At 46.5% G+C, this 17980-nt stretch overlaps 1 protein-coding gene across 1 annotated transcript in view; it reads right to left on the bottom strand.

Annotated features, from left to right (window-relative positions):
* Positions 1-17980, bottom strand: part of XKR6 (XK related 6) — a 188471-nt gene that overhangs the window by 39193 nt on the left and 131298 nt on the right. The gene's annotated exons all lie outside the window — the stretch shown is intronic.

The raw sequence follows: 17980 nt of genomic DNA, 5'->3' as shown, positions 1-17980 counted from the left end.
GCCTTGATCAGGAATCTCTGTTTGCATTCACCCTTGGGAAAAATAGGCAGTTGTTCAGTTTTGTTATCACCCTGTGGTCACATGCAGAGGAATATCTAGATGCCATCAAGACTCATAGGTATCCCACAAATAGTCCCAAAACACAGGACGTGATCCCTCCCCTGCCCTGTTTTCAGGATAGATGGAAGAACTATACTGTGGGTAGCTTATCTCCAGCCCAATCTCCAGAATGAACCTGGGACCAACACTGAAGTCATGTCTCCAGCCCTGTCTCCTTCTGCTTCTTGTGGAACCACCCCTTGGAGGAACCTTGGACCTGTTCCATCCCCTTGCCCTGCCTGGGATTGCTAATGGACCTGTTACCAGCACCTGGCTCTGCCCAGTGCTCTTGAACCCTGTGGGACTGATCCCACCAGTGAGGACATTGCCCATGCTGGGGTCACCCTTGGTTCCTGGCTCATGCCCCTGCACCCTGGCATGGGACAGCCACACCATAATATTCCAAAGAGGACGGATCTTATTTCACGTTACAACCAACACAAACTATTTTTTTTCCAATGGATAAAATAGTGCCCCATCATACTCCAGGACCTTGATAATCTTTTAAAAATACATTAACATTGATTATTGCAAGGGTGAATTGAACAACTCATTGAGCAAACAATCATAATAAAAATTAATAGACAGATTCCTCAAAAAAAGAAAAGGGCCACTGGCATCACATTCCTTTGCTCCCACTGCAGTTCACTGGACAACTGCTCTGCTGGTGAGGAAACAGATAATGGACTAAGATACGTGTTTGAGAAGCAAAATAATTTGGTAGTCCTAGTTTGATTGGGGCTTTGCCAAAGATTTCTCTGGGAGCATCACCTATAAAATCTAAAGGAAAAACACGAATGGTCTCACGCAAAACAAACAACAACAAACGCCCCTCCATCTCAGATGCGTAACAGACTGGCAAATAGCTCCAGCTATATTTACCTTTAAGAAAACCCAAGCAACAGCTTGCTGCAGCTACTCAGGGTTAAAAGGCTAAAATGTTTGAACAGCTTAAATTACTTCTCCTGTTTCCTTCTCACTTTTACCTCTGCCCACAAGGGCCTGGCTCCCATGGCAACACGAAATAGATCTGCTAGCTCTTTAGACGCCGCTCCTGAGACTTTATCTTCTTCTCTTTGAGGAGCCCACCCCACAGCATGGTGGGGTTAGATTTCCACCCCTCCAGCCTTGCTCTGTCTGGAGGAGGGGTGCTGGACAAGGTGACCGGGAAGGGCGTCAGGCCTCCATCTCTGCCCCTCACTGAAATTCTCCAAAGGCCCACCAAAACCATGGCTTTCCACCAGTTCTCAAGTCTGTCTTTGAATATTTTGGCTTTGGGCTGACACAACTACATTGGCATTTCAGAATTCAAAAATGCAAAACACAAACCAGGCCTTGGATCAGTGGCCTTACCAAAGAGGGAAGCTTTAGGGCAGCAACCTGAGGAAAACCACAACTGGCCTACAACTGTTGATAAGAAACACTTGTGTATAGGACTCGTGGGGATGGATGGAAACTTCTGAAAAGTGTATAGCCTTAGCCCTAAATAAACGTAGATTACCTTTATTTTTCGCCTGCCTGCTTTTTAAAGGTACCTTATAATTTTAATGGATGTGATTAACAGTTTTTGAAGCCTGGGCAATGTCACAAATTTTTAAGGTAATTCCCACTATGTTAAGTATCACTTGAAGCAATACCTTCTACCTATTCCGTTTAAAAACTTTCCATGATTAACAGAAAAGAAAAAAATCATGTATTGGCTTATTTTAGTGCTGTTATACTAGAAACATATACAGCATTAGATGTACCTGTATACTGAAACTCAAGCAGCGCCAGCCCACAAGAGACAGATGTGTCACTCTGGCTTAAAAATATTTCTGTTGGGTTCATTTATTCTAGCATAGAGAGAGGAATAAAATACACCAGAAACAAAAACCCAGTATACACATAAAGGCTTTTCCCACTGTAATGCTTTCAGTGCAGAAACCTACACTAATCACAGTCTTTGCTGTAATTTGCATGGAGCTGGCTGAGGGTACATGTGTTGAGTCACTCTCATTGCATGGTACCATGCCTGCTGCTAGTCATCTGAACATCTCCTCGAGCTGACAGAGAGAGGCAGACACCCCCAGAAAGTGATTCACCCTGTCCTAAGATCCATGTGTGGGACAGGGGGGTTGACTCATGCTCCCAAAGTGTCTGCCTCCATCCCTTCACAGGGGAGTGCGGGGACTTGTGAACGCCAGCAGTCAGGTGGGATGAGTCTTAACCTTACAAAACAGTTTGTTGCCTCCTCATTTGCACTCAGGTCTCTGTTTGTGTGTGAAGTATCTCTAGACATTTTGACATATTCCTGCCATTATTTAAAAATTCATGACTCTGTGTTGAATGCAGTTTTGGGCTGGGAGTCAAAGGGGTACAATCAGTAGGTGGACATCAACCGGAACCATGGAGCAATATGAAGATTTCTCCAGTACTGCTCACAGAGTTGCCACAGAAATTATTCCCTGGATGTTTCACACAGACGTAAATGACAAAGCATACCTTGGCTTTTGTCATGTTGGCCATGAGTTTCTCGTTTGCATCTTTCCCTGTTGCTTCTAGCCTCTGAATTCTTCATACAATGTACAGTTTTCACATACCCTGGGTTAAACTGTTCCTTACTGTTCCACTTCTCCCAGGCCTTATTTCTGAACAGCTATAGAGATCTCTCCAATTATAACTGGAACAAAAAGTCCTGGAAAGTTGGATCACATGGGAAATATTTTTTTATTTTTATTTTTATTTTTGCACATGGTAACTGACGCACCTTCATCCAAGCACGAGTGGGCTTCAACTCCCTTCCAAGCTTTGTTTATCAAATCAAGGTTGGGGTTGGTTTGAAACTGAAGTCATTACAAAAAGCCCACTCCCACTCCACCCCCTCTGTGCTTAGTCTTGGGAGCAGAAAATACCTGCTATGGTCTGCTGAGCCTGTGTGAGTCTGTATGGGCCAGGACATCACCTTCCAGCTGGAAGCCCTATGGCTGCACCTGCCCATAACAATTCAGGGTGACACAAGCTGTTGTTATCTTTAACCCCTCTGTACCAGGCCATACAACAGTCCTTGAACTCCTGCTATCACCTGCTAGGAAGCAGTGGGTGACTCACAGGCTGTAGTCAGCACCCTTGAGGAGTCAAGCCCATGTGCCTTGAATGACACATCACAAGAATTAGTTCCCCAGATCCCTTTAGCAACATGCCCCAAAGTCCTTACGGTGAAACATCTATCCTACATTCAGCAGTGAGGTAAAGCTGTAAAATGTCCCCACCTGACAGATTAAGCACCAAGATTTGAAGTATTTACTCAAGATCTCATATAAAATCCATGCTAAAGCAAGGAATACATCTCCTTCACATCACAGTGCACCTTGCTATGGCATTTCAGATAGGATTCATCTCCTACTGCAGAGACCCATCTTGAGGTGTTATGCCTGAGTGATGCCTCTAACTTTACTCAGTGGAGAATTAGGGCTACGTGCAACCATCACAGACAGGATTCCAGCACAATTTGAGATGCTCTAGGCTATTCAAGACCCACCTGTGGAGTAAGCTGATATGACAAACATGCATACAGAAAGCAACAACATTTGGGGGCTGAGGTTGGAGTGAGGCTGGGCACTCAGGGTATCCCAAGTGACACTAGACTTACTTTGAGTACCACCTCTTACTTTGAGTACCCTGTGCAGTTTTGGGTACCACAATGTAAGATAAAACTATTAGAGAATGTCCAAAGGAGGGCTACAAAGATGGTGACGGGTCTGGAGGGAATGGTGTGTGAGGAGCGGCTGAGGTGCCTGGGTTTGTTCAGCCCAGAGCAGAGCAGGCCGAGGGGAGGCCTCATGGCGGCCTGCAGCTCCCTCACGAGGGGAGCGGAGGGGCAGGCGCTGAGCTCTGCTCTCTGGGGACAGCGACAGGACCCGAGGGAACGGCATGGAGCTGGGACAGGGGAGGGTCAGGCTGGGTGTGAGGGAAAGGTTCTGCACCCAGAGGTGGTTGGGCACTGGGGCAGGGCAGCGGCCACGGCACCGAGCTGCCAGAGTTTAAGAAGCATTTGGATAATGCTCTCAAACACATGGTCTGATTTTGGGTGGTCCTGTGTGGAGCCAGGATTTGGACACAGTGGTCCTTGTGGGGCCCTTCCAACTCAGGATATTCTATTATTCTACGATGAAAGCCAACCAAAGTGGTTCCTTACTTATTATAGCCAGTGGAGCCAGAGCTGTATGAAAAAAGGTCAGTGTCTAGACCTTGAGGCTATATTGCCTACATCTCCATTGATCACAAGGGAGCTTGGATACCCCCATCACATGGAGGCACCTCCATCAGAGACACCTTTGTTAAGGTGTCTGAATCTGGAACTCACCCACCATCTTGAACTGCCATGATGCTTACTTCTACTTAGGTAGATAATGACAGGACGAGAGGGAACGGTTTTAAAGTAAAAGAGAGAAGATTTAGATTTGATGTTAGGAGAAAATTCTTCACTCAGAGGGTGGTGAGGCACTGGAACAGGCTGCCCAGAGAAGCTGTGGATGCCCCATCCCTGGAGGTGCTCAAGGCTAGTCTGGACGAGGCCCTGAGTAACCTGATCTAGTGGGTGGCATCCCTGCCCATGGCAGGGCGTTGGAACTGGGTAATCTTTTAGATCCCTTCTAACCCGAGCCATTCTATGAATCTATTATTCTATGATTTTATGATTCTTGACTTAGTAATTCTGCCTTTCTCAGGGGGACCTAATGAACAGTCCTAAGTGGACTGTTTAACACAAGCTGCATGGAGATTGAACAACAATAAATGTTGAAATGAGAAAGCAGCAGGATATAAGACATCTGTATAAAACACTAAATTTTCTGAGAAAAGTGTTGGACCAAGAAATAGAGTCTCTGAGGAAAGGAAACAAGAATCATTTTTTGGGATCATGAAAACATGAGTGGACTAGAGTATAATGTTGGTAGAGATCCGATACCAGGGGAGAGGAGCATGAACGATTCTGAATACAAAGAAAGGTCCTGGAGCCTCACTGAAGCTCACAAAGGCAGACTGAATTTTAGGCTTTAGTTCCTACTGATGGCCCAGAAAAAGAAAAGGTCACCTCAGAAATGTAATGAAGCTCTCTGAAAAATCAACATCCATGAGAGACTCAAACCGATGACTCCCCTTAAATTTCCACTTCTGTTTTCAAAGCCCGTGTCCATGCAGGAACAAAAACAGTGCATGGAAAGCCATACCAGACTACCTGGACTGTTAACACTATGCAATTACACATGGCTTTACAGCTACTCTAATAAAAGCTGTAGACAAATCACATAAAAAAAAAATTAAAATGAACAATACATCCATTTTTCCCTTACTCACAGCGCTGTTCTACTGAAGGGAGAGGTTTTCACTAGAGGCATGTACAGTTTCCATAATGAATCCAGCTGCAGGTTATTTGCTGTAAGTAATCTGAATGCACTTACCATAGCATATTTGCAAGTATTTACTGTGGTACCTGTCCCTTTAAAGCTGAAAATGATGCTTAAACGGTGCTCTATTTCTTTTTTGACATCAGTTCTCCTGAAGACTCTCTTAAAAAATGGGAATATACCAACATTTCTTTCTGGTGAGCTGGATAGCAAGTACGGCAAGTATTCAGCGTGACATGAACCCTTCCATCAACCCCTGTGTGAAGGAAGCACTTGCTTAATGCCGAGTGCTACATCTCAGTTCCTCCCCATCACTCACTGGCTGCTCAGGCTCCGTGCTGTGAGCCCTGTTATCGTGTTTTCCCCTTTGGGTGGCACGTCCCTTCCTCAAGCTCAGCGTGAATCTAGGAACAGGTTTTTGTTTTGATGCATGCATTTCTGAACAAAAGAGATGGAGCCAGATTCTGCTCATGTAACAACATTGCTTAAGAGTTGCTCTCCCTTACTTTTTAATCTTTTATTTGCACCAGAGTAAAAGAGGTCAGATTCAGCCCCCAGATGCATTTTATTTGTTCCTGTTTAGTCTGATGCTTGATCTTTCTTTTTTTTTTTTTTTTCCTTTTAGGGGAAACAATAACTTTTGCTTTCTTCCCTCATTCTTCCTCTTTTTGTTTTTCACTTTCTACATGAATAAATATGGATTATTACCAGAAAATAAATACTAAAGACTGTTTTGGATTAATTTTCCTCATAGAATTTCAGAACACTTCCTTAACCAGTATATTGGGTTTATGTGGGAAGGGTTTGGTAGCAGGGGGGCTGCAGGGGTGGCCTCTGTGAGAAGACCCCAGGAGCTGCCCCATATTAGATAAGGGCCAGCTCCAGCTGGCTCCAAAAGAGACCTGCTGCTGGCCACAGCCAAGCCATGAGTGATGCAGGGTGGGCTTCTGTGAGAGCAGATTTAAGAAAGGAAAAAAAACAACTGCTGTACAGTGGCAGCTGCAGAGACCCAGCCCTGCAGCCCCCAAGGTCAGTGCAGCAAGAGGGCAGGAGGTGCTCCAGGCACGCAGCACAAGTTCCCCCGCGGCCTGTGGAGAGGCCCCTGGTGGAGCAGGCTGTCCCCCTGCAGCCCACGGGTCCCACACGGAGCAGATCTCCACGCTGCAGCCCGTGGAGGAGCCCCCGGTGGAGCAGGTGGATGTGGCCTGGAGGAGGCTGCGGCCCATGGAGAGCCCCCGCAGGAGCAGGCCCCGGGCCGGAGCTGCAGCCCGTGGAGAGGAGCCCATGCAGGAGCAGGGGGTCTGGGGGGAGCTGCCGCCCGTGGGGGACCTGTGCTGGAGCAGTTTGCTCCTGGGGGATGGACCCTGTATGGGTATGGACCCATATTGGGGCAGATGTGGTCTCCATCTGTCCTGGCAGTCTGACACCACACTGGGGTCTGCCTTTGGACACAGGACTGCCAGTTTACCTCTGTACTCTACACAGAGCTGGAGTGACTGGGAATGAGAAAAGAAAGCTTGACACTGGGAAGAGATGTGACTTGAACAGTGTGTTTTCCACTGTCTGCTTTTCCATTTTACATCAGATGAACATCTACATTCCTGAACCTTGTAATGCGACAGGAAGAAAATCCATAACAAGATAACTTCAGAATAACTTGCTGACATGAAGAGTTGCCTTCCAAACCCTGCCAGTTAACAGCAGGCCCATGTCCTGAAGAGTGAATGCTTCCTAAAACCTTTTCTTTTCACATAATTCAGATGTCCTCACTGACCCCAGAAACGTTGGATCCCTTTTTAGTTTCCCACCAAGTCTTCACCTAAACACCGACTTGAGGAACTGAGCTCCACGGGTTCACCGTGGATTGTGCGTCAAAGGGCTTGCTTTTTTCCCCTTTCATCCTGCTGCCTTTCAGCTCTCTTGAATGCCCCTTTTCTGTACTGCCAGAAGAGGTGATTGGCCACGTTCTTCGTTCTTCGTCTGATCTGTGCTCTCGTTATCTCGGCTGCCTCTGTCATGTCTCCTCCTATTCATCTCTGTGAACACAGGAGCTGCCAAACTGGCTCAGGCCCTGAGGCCATCCAGTGTTGTGTCTTCTCGTGGATGCAGGCCAGCAACCGATCCTTCTGCAGGAGGCACGAGCACCCTAGGCCAAGCAGAAATGGGATAATCTGCTCTCCGTTTTGGAATATACTTGAATACCCTTGGCAAAGTGTTAATCCTGTTGAAAATGTTGGCTATCATCTACCATGTAAGGACTGGCGAGCCTTCTCCCATTTTTAAAACACTCTTAACGAAGATCTTCCTTGCATCATACGCCTCAGGGTTTATCCCACCCTAGGAGAGCTGTCTGAGACAAGGGATGAGTTGCCTCTAGAAATGCCACTCTGTCTTTCCATTGACTCTCCCTTGAGTGTGGATGATGAAACCGAAATGACAAAGTAAGCAGAAGTGAGCGAGGTGAAAAGTATCCTGGATAACAGTGGTTTGGCATCTACCAAATGCCCACCAGTGCTCAGAGGAGAGCCCTGATTTCCACCAAGAGAGAGCAGAAAGGAGGGTTGGGGAAACCTGCTCCTGGCCCCAAGATGGGCAGAGCAGCTGGCCTTGGCTTCTGCAGAGGAGAAGCTGCCAGACCCAACAGAACATGGGGAAATTCAGGTGACACAACATTATGATTTTATACCACTGAAGGCCAAGCAGGAAAACCAATCCTCCAAAACCTTCCTGATGAAAGCAGGTGCTACAACCAAACAGAAGGCATTTTCAAGTTGCATTTCCCTGAACAGCCATCACAGTTATCACGATCTTCAAAAGAAAAAAGCAAAAACAAAAACAATATCTCACTTCTACATCAACGAGAAGAAAGCTCATCTCGACAGGCATGCATTGCCTCTTTCCCTAGGATGCTGACCACAGGAACCTCTGTTCTTACCTATTTATGTAGGCAAGAAAGCTACTGACACCCATTTCACAGCTGAAAAATTTCTGGTAGCACTCAGATGAAATCTCCATCCTTGTATATGCACAGATTTTTCAAACAAGTCTCACCTCACTTAGTTAACCAGGGTCTTTGATCCTGTACAGTGGATTATTCCCTGTGGGAATAGTCCCTGACCTACCTGAACTCATTTTCCTATGCCTGAGAAAGTTTTAGGAAAGGACTAGCTGGCCAAAACTGTATCAGGGACCACGCTAACACTACGAGTTTAGCACCAGTGCTTAGGCTCCAGTTGGGCTTGTATTACAGGTACAGATGTAATTTGTGCACAGTCCTCTGCCTATGACACACATGGTCATATAATCCCTTTCATCACTTAAAAAATAATGTGGAAGACCTGGGGTTCAACTCCGGAGCCAGAGGTTCTCATATTATCAAATTTTCCAGGCTGAGCTTTTCAGCAAAGTAAATTATCCCAGGTGTCTGTTGTGTCCAGACTGCTCTGGGGAGCCCAGGAATGGCAGCTAGAGCTTAAGTAAGGCCTAATGCAGATGTGTAGACAGTTTTATGACAGCCAAATATTATTTCGGCACTATAGGTTAATTCTGGTAGGAATCTGGTCTCAAAAGATACATCTGTGAAAAATGCCAGCATGACTCTTGCTATAGCTAGATGAGCAAACCTGCCTCATGGAGGAAAGCTATCTTCTGAAGGTCCACCCAGCCACCAGAGTCTCTGATCAGTGTCTAATGGTGGAGTTAATGGAAATTAACTGCAAAATCATACATTCTAGGGGGCTCAATGCATGGCAGGAGTGTAAGACCACTCAGGAATCTGGGGGGAGTTTGGCGAATTGTTTCAGCCCAAATGAAGCTGGAGGCAATCACGGAGTGCAGGAGAGGGGGAGACATACAGCAAGAAACGAATAATTCTGGGCTAATTCTGCACTGCTAATATGCTGGGTGAGCAGCAGCCAGGATTTCCTGGGCACAGTTAAGGTTGTTTGTAAATAGAGCATGAGAACTCTTATACATGTCTATTTTTGTCAAAGGCTGTATGAATTGCCACTCTATTTAGAGCAGGATACCCTCCACACAGTTATTGCTATCATTATAAAGAGTTCAGATAAATTCTGTCAAATTCAATTCTGTTCTGTTAAGCGCTGTCTGAGAATCACACTGAAAAACAAAACAAAACAAACAAACTAAAAACCCCAACCACAACACCCCAAACCAACAAACACCTGAATCCCCGTAAGTGAACAGCCACAGGCAAGAGGACTTGAAGTTTTTTAGGAGACCCCAAGGGATTTCACTTTAAATGCTCCATCAGGATGCCTTGGCAACACCTCCAGCAAGAACAGGATACAAATCTATGCATGCAGACCAAAATGACTCTTTGTAGGCAATGTTATAGGGCAGTAGGTTCTATCACAGAAACCTGGTTCAACCTGGAGCACAACCAGCAAAGAAGTGCCAAAGTCATCTGTACAGACTTCCTTTGCTTTTTCTTATTGTACTTTCTGTTTCTCTCTTTATCTCTTCTGAACTCAGAAATTTGAGTAGCTTGAATAGAGCCTTCTATCTAGATGGTCATCAGCCAAGCTCTGCTGAGGCCCAGAGGCATCCAGATCCTACTGGGTACCTGAGATGGGAGAAAAGTCAGCTTATGTTCCTTTAGAGTTTACGTGGGGAGCTAAGTACCACCATTGGCATGGATCTACCACCAGTGTCTAGGGACTAAAGATGCCCCAGTATGACCGTGCTGCTCCTGTAGCTTCTTGGTTAGATGTGCAGAGTTGAGTGGCCATTGATTGGTGAGATCTAGCTTTTTTTCCCTCTGCTGTTCAGAATAACCTTTCCCAGAACAACAGTAAGGAAAAAATATAACTTTTTTCGATGATTATTTTAACTGGGATACATAAGACTTTCTCAGATTCTTGATTGTTTTGAGTATCTTCACAGAATCCAGCAGAATTCTGTTTTACACTCTGCAGTGATCAGAAAAAGCCTTCCATACTGAGATTTTTCAGACCTAACGATATCTGAACTCTGCTGATATTTAGAAGAGAAGCACACCTTACAAGGCTACTGGAATGAACTGGAATGGGAAGAACTTTGCTAGGGAAAACCACACGTGGTTTGATTTAAAATAAAATCTTTTCCCATCCATTTCTGTGTTCTGAGTAGGGATAGTTGGCATGAAACAACACAACTCTTACCACAAACACATACATTATTGCATTTCAATACTGTGCATTTGACATTTACTACCATCATCTTTCTCCTGACATTCTTCCTTCATTCAGATGAGAACAACAGCCATTGAGAATAATTTAATTCTGCCCGGGACAAGTTGAAAGGATGTTGAAATCTTGCAGGTGGGACTAGAATACTCTGAAAAATCAGGAGCACATCAGCACTGTGAAGGAAAGCCCTAGAAGTTCTGCTGTCCATTTCTGGAAGTAACTTCAAGAATTTATTTTTCCCTGGCACAGATCTGGGGTAGCTTTTGAGCCTGGAGATCATTAACTGAGCAAAGCCTAATTCTGTTCACTGCTACGTCCCTGTCGTTATTCTGTTTTAGCTTCCAAAACAGGGTGGCCCGATCCAGGCTGCTCGTTGGGAACAGTCCTTGGCCTGTGCTAATGCCTGCTGCAAGCCAAGGAATTGTTTGGGTTGGTGCAAGTTGCTGTGGGCTACAACTGTGCCAGGGACTGGGCTGCTAACTGAAGCACATGGGTGACCGAGATCTGGTGGCTCATGTTCTGGTGTGTTTCGGGTTATTAGCATGGATGAAACTCAGCAGACTCATCATTGTATTGGGGAAGCAAGATCTTCTGCCAGGGCTTTGTGAAGGCACTTCCTGCTACAAATGCAGCTCCCACGGCCAGTTCCTTGGAGATGAGGCAATGTCAAGGCAATGCTTCAAAAAATATGAGACGGTACGAAACATGGATCCTACAAACATCCCCTGGTTTATACTTAGGCCTGGACACAGACAGTTTGCAGGCCACTAGAGAAAAAGCTTTACCCCCATCCTGGGATGAGTGGTTTTTGATCTGAGGAGGGGGCAAGAAGGAAATCCAGCTTGGTTCACGCTCAATGGCCAAGGTAAGAGGTCTTCATTCAGCGTTTAGAAGAGATGTGTACGCAGTGCACACCTTGCTCACCTTATGGCTTATAAATCTTCGTTATTCTCTAGGGGCTGCTGGTGGAATTATCCCCATGTAACTGTAGGTGAGGGGAATGGTTTCCTGAAAAGAAGGAGCATCTCAACCCTTCTGGAGAGTACACAGGGCTGGCATCAGGAAAGTGAGTCTGGCAGAGCATTTCTGTGAGGGGGAGTGACAAAGTGACAAAAACGGATGTGGTGCAGCTGGTGCCGTCTCGCAGGGGGGTAGTTGCAGGCACTAGGGACACCAAATCCCAAGAAAAACAGCAAAAACCCGTTTCTTCCTCTTCTTCCCATGCTCTGTGCACTCTGAAAATGTGTGAGTGATGTGTATCAGACCAGAAACCAATGACATGCCAGCACCCACCAGTTAAATCATACTCAGGTTGGTTTGTCTCTGCTGGGACTTTTTGTCTTCATAGAAGTTCATGTTCATACAAGATGGAGAGCAAGACGGTCTCTTCAACGTGTTAATGAATATCAGGTGGAGATCAAAGCATGCATCTGTCCCCCTACTGCAAATGTCTGTTTGCACCTTTGGGTATTTCAGATGGGGGTTTCTGCGACAGGGAAGTGGCTGTGCCTGGTGGACTTCCTCCGTCAGTGAGCCTCCGTGGAAGATGTGATCGTACTGAGGGCACCAAGAGTATGAGGTCAGTCGGATGCCACTTAGGACAAAAGTCATCGCAGGAAGAGATTTCCACTGACTCAGTAAATCTGCTGCACTCCCAGATTCGGGGCTGTCACCCTGAACTAATCAGATAAAAAACTGATAGTTTCTGAAATAAAGATGTTCTTTCCTTCAGCACTCAGCAGTTCTGAGCCAGTGGTGTCAACCTGAGCTGCCCCATCTATCTCAGCAGTAGGAACAAGGAGAAGTCCCTGCCTAGTGCTTGCCTTGCTTCTTCCTAGGGTTTTTTGCACATCTCAGTGGGTAGCTGCTCTCTGTTCATGCAGAGTTATCGTGGTTTCATGGATGCCTGAGGTGAATCCCAGAGTTGCACACTAGAGCAACCTGAAGATGGAAAGAGTTGAATTTCCATATAACTTACTAGCGAATTGCGCAGGAGTGTGCAGCCACCTCCTTCTATGCTCTAATCATGAATTTGTTACAACGGATACATCTCCGGGAAAGTCTGCAGCATAAAATTACCTGAAAGGGCCTTAATTTCCTGCCTGGAATCTGTTTGGCATGAATTTGCTCCCTAGGAGTGTAGAGATCCAACCCCCCAGGACCTTAAGCTAATCAAACCTCTCTCTCCATGCCTCAGTTTCCCAGCTGGCCTGCAGCCCCAGGAACAACATGATCTAATGCTTGTGTAGTGCTCTGAGGATGTAATACCCCCCTGGTGATTACCACAGTCTACAAAGCCTAAAATTGGCAGCACTGGATGCCTGCCAGTGCTGTCCCGTGAATGGTGACTCATCTTCACTGGCTGTGGCATGTCATACGCCTGACGGAGGCACGTGATAGGGAACAGAAGGGTTTTTTTTTTGTTGTTTTTTTTTTTTAATAGCACTCCAAAAAAAACAGAGCGAGAGCTATGGCAAGGTGGTGGACGGAGAAGCTGCAGGTGGGGATGGGAGAAGGGAGAAAGATGACATCTCTCGCTGGGCTTGCTCCAAAGCCCGTTGGAAAAAAAAAAAAAAAAAAAAAAAAAAAAGCTGTCATTGGCTTCGGGGGCTCTTGGACCCACTCCTTCCCCACCACGCTGGGACAATACGGCCGATGGTAGGGCAAGCTTCCCCCACGCCGCTCACTGCCAGTGTGCCTTGGGCTTGGCCGGCTCTCAGCACGCCAGAGCAAGACATCCTCCGTGCCCGTTGCCAACTGTGGAGATGGCTTTTTGATGCTGCTGGGAACTGGCCCGGCACCAGCGACTCGTTTCAAGCAGGGCACCAAATTGCTATCTGTCATCCGGCTTTGGTGAGAGGGAGGGGAAGGCAGGAACAGAGCCATATGCCCCAGTCTGGCAAAGCACCTGAGTCATATGAGTGGCCTCCTGAGTGAGCTGCTCATGGGTTTGGAGCTATCCGGGTGTCTCCTTGGTTTGCTGACGAACTTTTAAGGGGAAATCGTGGTTGAATCAGAGAAAGCTTCAGTGGAGATTGCTCTGCTTCCTCTCTGCCAAGTTCCTTCAGCAAGCACACAACTGGTGGAGCCCTTTTTCCTTGCCCACATGGCAACGAGCAACTGCTTTTCTGCTCACCCCTCTTCTGTCATAAGGAATTAGCGCTGCATGATGGATGTTTCCTATTTCTTTTAGTCCCTAAGAGATGGCAAGAGAAGGAGAATACATCTCCAGCTTCACAGCCGAAAGTTTTATTGTTTTTTTTTTTCCCCTGTGAGCTGTCACACAGCCCAAGCCAAAGCCTGGTAGTCTGATCCTGGTAGACCTTCCCTCCACCCCATCTCCTGTTATCTAGAATTCTGTGAGGCAAAGTTTTTTTAGGCATACATTTCTATTGCTGGATCTTAAGAAAAAGAGATCAGTAAGGGAGGAGGATTTCTGCTTGCAGAGGAAAAGGACTTTACTTAGGCCTGCACTGATGCCTCATCCATCCCAAACAGAAGGTGTACATGACATGTTGGTCTTTGGGCACACAGTCCTCTGGAAACTAATGTCCGTGTAGAAAGAGCGAACCATGGCTTATTTATAACGTGCCATAATTTATATTTATAATCTTATAACTTTGGTTATGGGACTGCATAAATGGAGACAATTTTGCAGAGTGAGGTCACAGAGATTTGAACTTGGGTGTTTGGATTCACATTTTAAGCTTTGTTGGAATACATATATAGTCACACCCAAACTGAAAAACACAACCGTAGAAACCAGGCTGTGGCACCCCACATACACTTCTACACACGCTTTTCCATTCTGCACAGCATCTCCCACCCATCGCCCTCTGTGGCTGCGTCTCTGCTGAGAACCAAACATTTGCAGGGACTGTTCTCCAGTCCTGTGCCCATCAGGCGCACCCTGGCCCTGTTCCCCATGTTTCGCCATCCAAAGGTGTCCACATCCAAACCGTCTGTCAGAAATGGTCCCTGGCAGGTGCTCACTCCCAAGCAGTCCTTGGGGATTACCAGGCCTGGAGTTGGCTGGTCCAAGCCCAAACCACGTCAGGGCCATGCTGTGCAATGGACATACCCGCTTGGCCCACTAACTTAGGGTGCTCCTTCAGGGCTAGCAGTGCTACTCGCAGGATGGACTTTCAAACTGAGTGAGGCTCAGTGGAGATTTGGCAGCTTTAACCTCTGTTAAGGTCAGGTCAGTGTTGATCACATTTCAAAATTACACCCGTGGGAAGCTGAAGGTTGAAGGCTCCCTTTCTACTTTTCCCAGCTAAGAAGGTTACTTTGATCTTTGGGGCCTGAGTGGGAACAGGACTGACTAAGAAGCAATCCATTAATTTGTTGTCTTTGAGACATCGCCTTGTTTTTAAATCTCAAACCATTCCTCAACAAATCCGGGTGCCTTGGGATGCATTTCCTATCCTGTGAATAGATCTAACAGGACATTTCTGACTGTATGTAGTTCACAGCGTATCTATTATTCACAGCTTATTATTGGTTAACTATCAGCCTGTCATCAGGGGGAAATTAATTGAGAAATTTATCTCCACGTTAGACTTAACTCATTATCACCCACACGGGATGCCTCTCACTTAGGTGCAGGGGTGTTTAACTTGAGGTTGATTCATCCCAAACCCACTCAGCTCAGTCGTGAATGCCTTCTCTGGACAGTGGGAGCAATTGCTAACCACTTGTCCTCCAATGCCCTTCCCTCCAACTCCCCGCAAAAGCAGTCAACTTTCTGAACTGAGTTACAGGGAAAAGCATCTTGGAATGTTCCTGCAACAAAGGACAAGCTCTGATCATTAATGGCCTCTGGACATGGCAGAGGAAGAGTGAGGAGATGATAAAACAGATATAGGGCTTTGCTTTGGGAGGAGCAACAAGATTTGGCGATGTCTTTTGCAAACTCCACCGTGATAACTCTGCAGCCAACACACATCTGTAGCTGAGACATCTAAAATCCCTTTCGGTGCCTGACTTTTAACACTTTTCTTAAATGAGCAACTTCTCAGACAGGCTGAAGCTAACGTTGCTTTTTCTTAAATATATGAGCGGCTTCAGACTACTTATTGCAGACTGCAGAGAGTGCAGACACCTCACAAAACCCCAGAGACTTCAACAGGACTTTGCATAATGAAGGCTTACGTTGAAAATCTGACTCAGATCAACAGCAGGGCTGTGGAGGAGACAGCACAGCACTGGTGGATCGACAGTCCTTTTTGGGGGGAGAAGCCCAGCACTGAATACTGCAGCCTCACGCAGGCAAATTCCCGGAAAAAGCATTGCATAAAGCATTCATGACATAAGTGGAAGGACGTTAGAGGTTCGGCTAAATCTCATTAAGTCTTTAAGTAGCCACATGAAAAAAAATTAAGTGAAAGGAAACCTCCTTAAGAGGAGATTTATGCTGAAAAACTGGAATCCCTCTTACCTCACTAACTGCCTAGAATTGGGGTGTCTCCTTTAATCTGGTCGTGTATGCTCCTTTCCATTCAGCGCAGGAGAGCAGGCACCTCTGAAGGGTGAAGCGGGCTAAGGATGGTTAATTCTGCAAGAAGTGAGGTGGATTATCCCCAGGGAGCGATTATCAATTAAGAAATAAAGGTTTGGGTTTGTGGGCTTTTTTTTGGTGTGTGTGTTAATATTATGTTTCCTTCCCCAAATGCACTGTGCAATTTATAACTAAGGTAAATCAGGGAAGTCCTCTGTCCAGTGCTGTCCAGAAATGTGAGAGAGATGGCCACGCTTTCACCTGTCCTCTCCAAAATCTCAGGGACAATTACAGTGAGTGAGGGACAAGGCTGCATCTTCTTCTGAGCCCTATCACTTCCTTTTGCCTAATGATAAGTGGTTGGTGTAAACGCACCACCCAGGTTCCCTCTAGGTTCCCTGGAGATACGTGCGGCCAGAGGGTGAGCATCTCATCTCACCTCCTTTGTGCCCTTTGGACACAGGCTGCCCCATGTTTTGGAGATATCCTTCCTCCTTCACCCTCCGTTGACACCAGAACATGGTTTAGTGATGGGACTCGGCAGGTCGGGTTGATGGTGGGACTTGATGATCCCGAAGGTCTTTTCCAACCTAGATGATCCTACGATTTTAGGGCTGTTTTGGACTCCTTGCCAGTTTCCCAGACAGCTGAGGTTGTAGCAGATGAATTGCTCACAAAGGGCCTGCATACCAACACCAGCTCCTTCCCCATACATATTCAGGAACCGATGGAGACCCATTTGTCCCAGCAACCACAGCACGAGGTACTTCAGCTCAGGATCTCAGCATGGATCTTCCAGGTCAGATCTGCTCACCCGATGGAGTACACTGTGTTCCTACTTCTTTTCTCTCTGTGCTATTTTCTGCTCTTCCCAAGTCATCAGGCAATGGCAGCTAAGCTGAGATCTGGTCTGCCTTGTGCCAAGGATATGATGAAGGAACGAATCCTGACCTTCAGGAAATCTCAGGAGCTGTTGTCCCAAGCTTTACAGAGGCTGGGACTTTACCTTAACTTCCAGCTCCAGCACTTCTGTTGCTGGTGGTGTCAGACCATGCAGGAGAACCTAATTACTGGGTGAGCGGGGGCCCATTAGTGAAACATGTCCATTTTTGAGCTCTGAAGGAGCAATCAGCATAGATTCCCCCCAGACCTTTCAAGAGGTGCCTTTAAGAGTAAAATGGTTCTTGCAAAGCATGGTGAATTTTTTTCTCTTCCCTCTGTCCAATACATAGGGAAATCAGGAAATTAAGTGTTAGCCTGCTCACACCCCTGTCTGCCAGTCCTCACAGTGCTCCCTGCTGACTGCAACCACTTGCCCAGGAAGGACAAGATCAGCCCTTTCTGTTACCGTGCTCCTAAACATCTCTGGGCGAGATGCTCTGGGTCTGAGTAAGGACTTCCAGTGGATCTGCTCTTCTCACCTCAACAGCTATCTTAGCATGGGAATCAGGAGAAAAAAGCAAAACTTCCTGATAGCCATTCCAGTAACACTACTTCTACAGCTCCTTAAATAGGAGATGGAGACATTAGTTGACCAGTGGAGAATACTGGAGCTTGCACCAGGCTTGGCATTGCAGTTTTAAGATTAGGACGGACTGGGGCTTGGAGGTGGGATGTATGACATGGAAAATGGAAAGTGGACCTTACTCTGGCACTGACTGAATCCATAAGAGACTGGGTGAATCATATGGAAACGGCTGGAGTCCGGACATATTATCATGGGCTGTACCAGGATCTATGAGCCCTGCTGCGGGCCTTTTTGCCAGCGTGCATCCCGCAGTGATGAGGCTGATGCTGGTCCTGTT

This window comes from Anser brachyrhynchus (assembly GCF_964034855.1).
Source record: "Anser brachyrhynchus genome assembly, chromosome: 3".
NCBI lineage: Eukaryota > Metazoa > Chordata > Aves > Anseriformes > Anatidae > Anser > Anser brachyrhynchus.
Note: the sequence above shows the minus strand (reverse complement) of the source record. Positions and strands in the feature narration are given on the sequence as shown.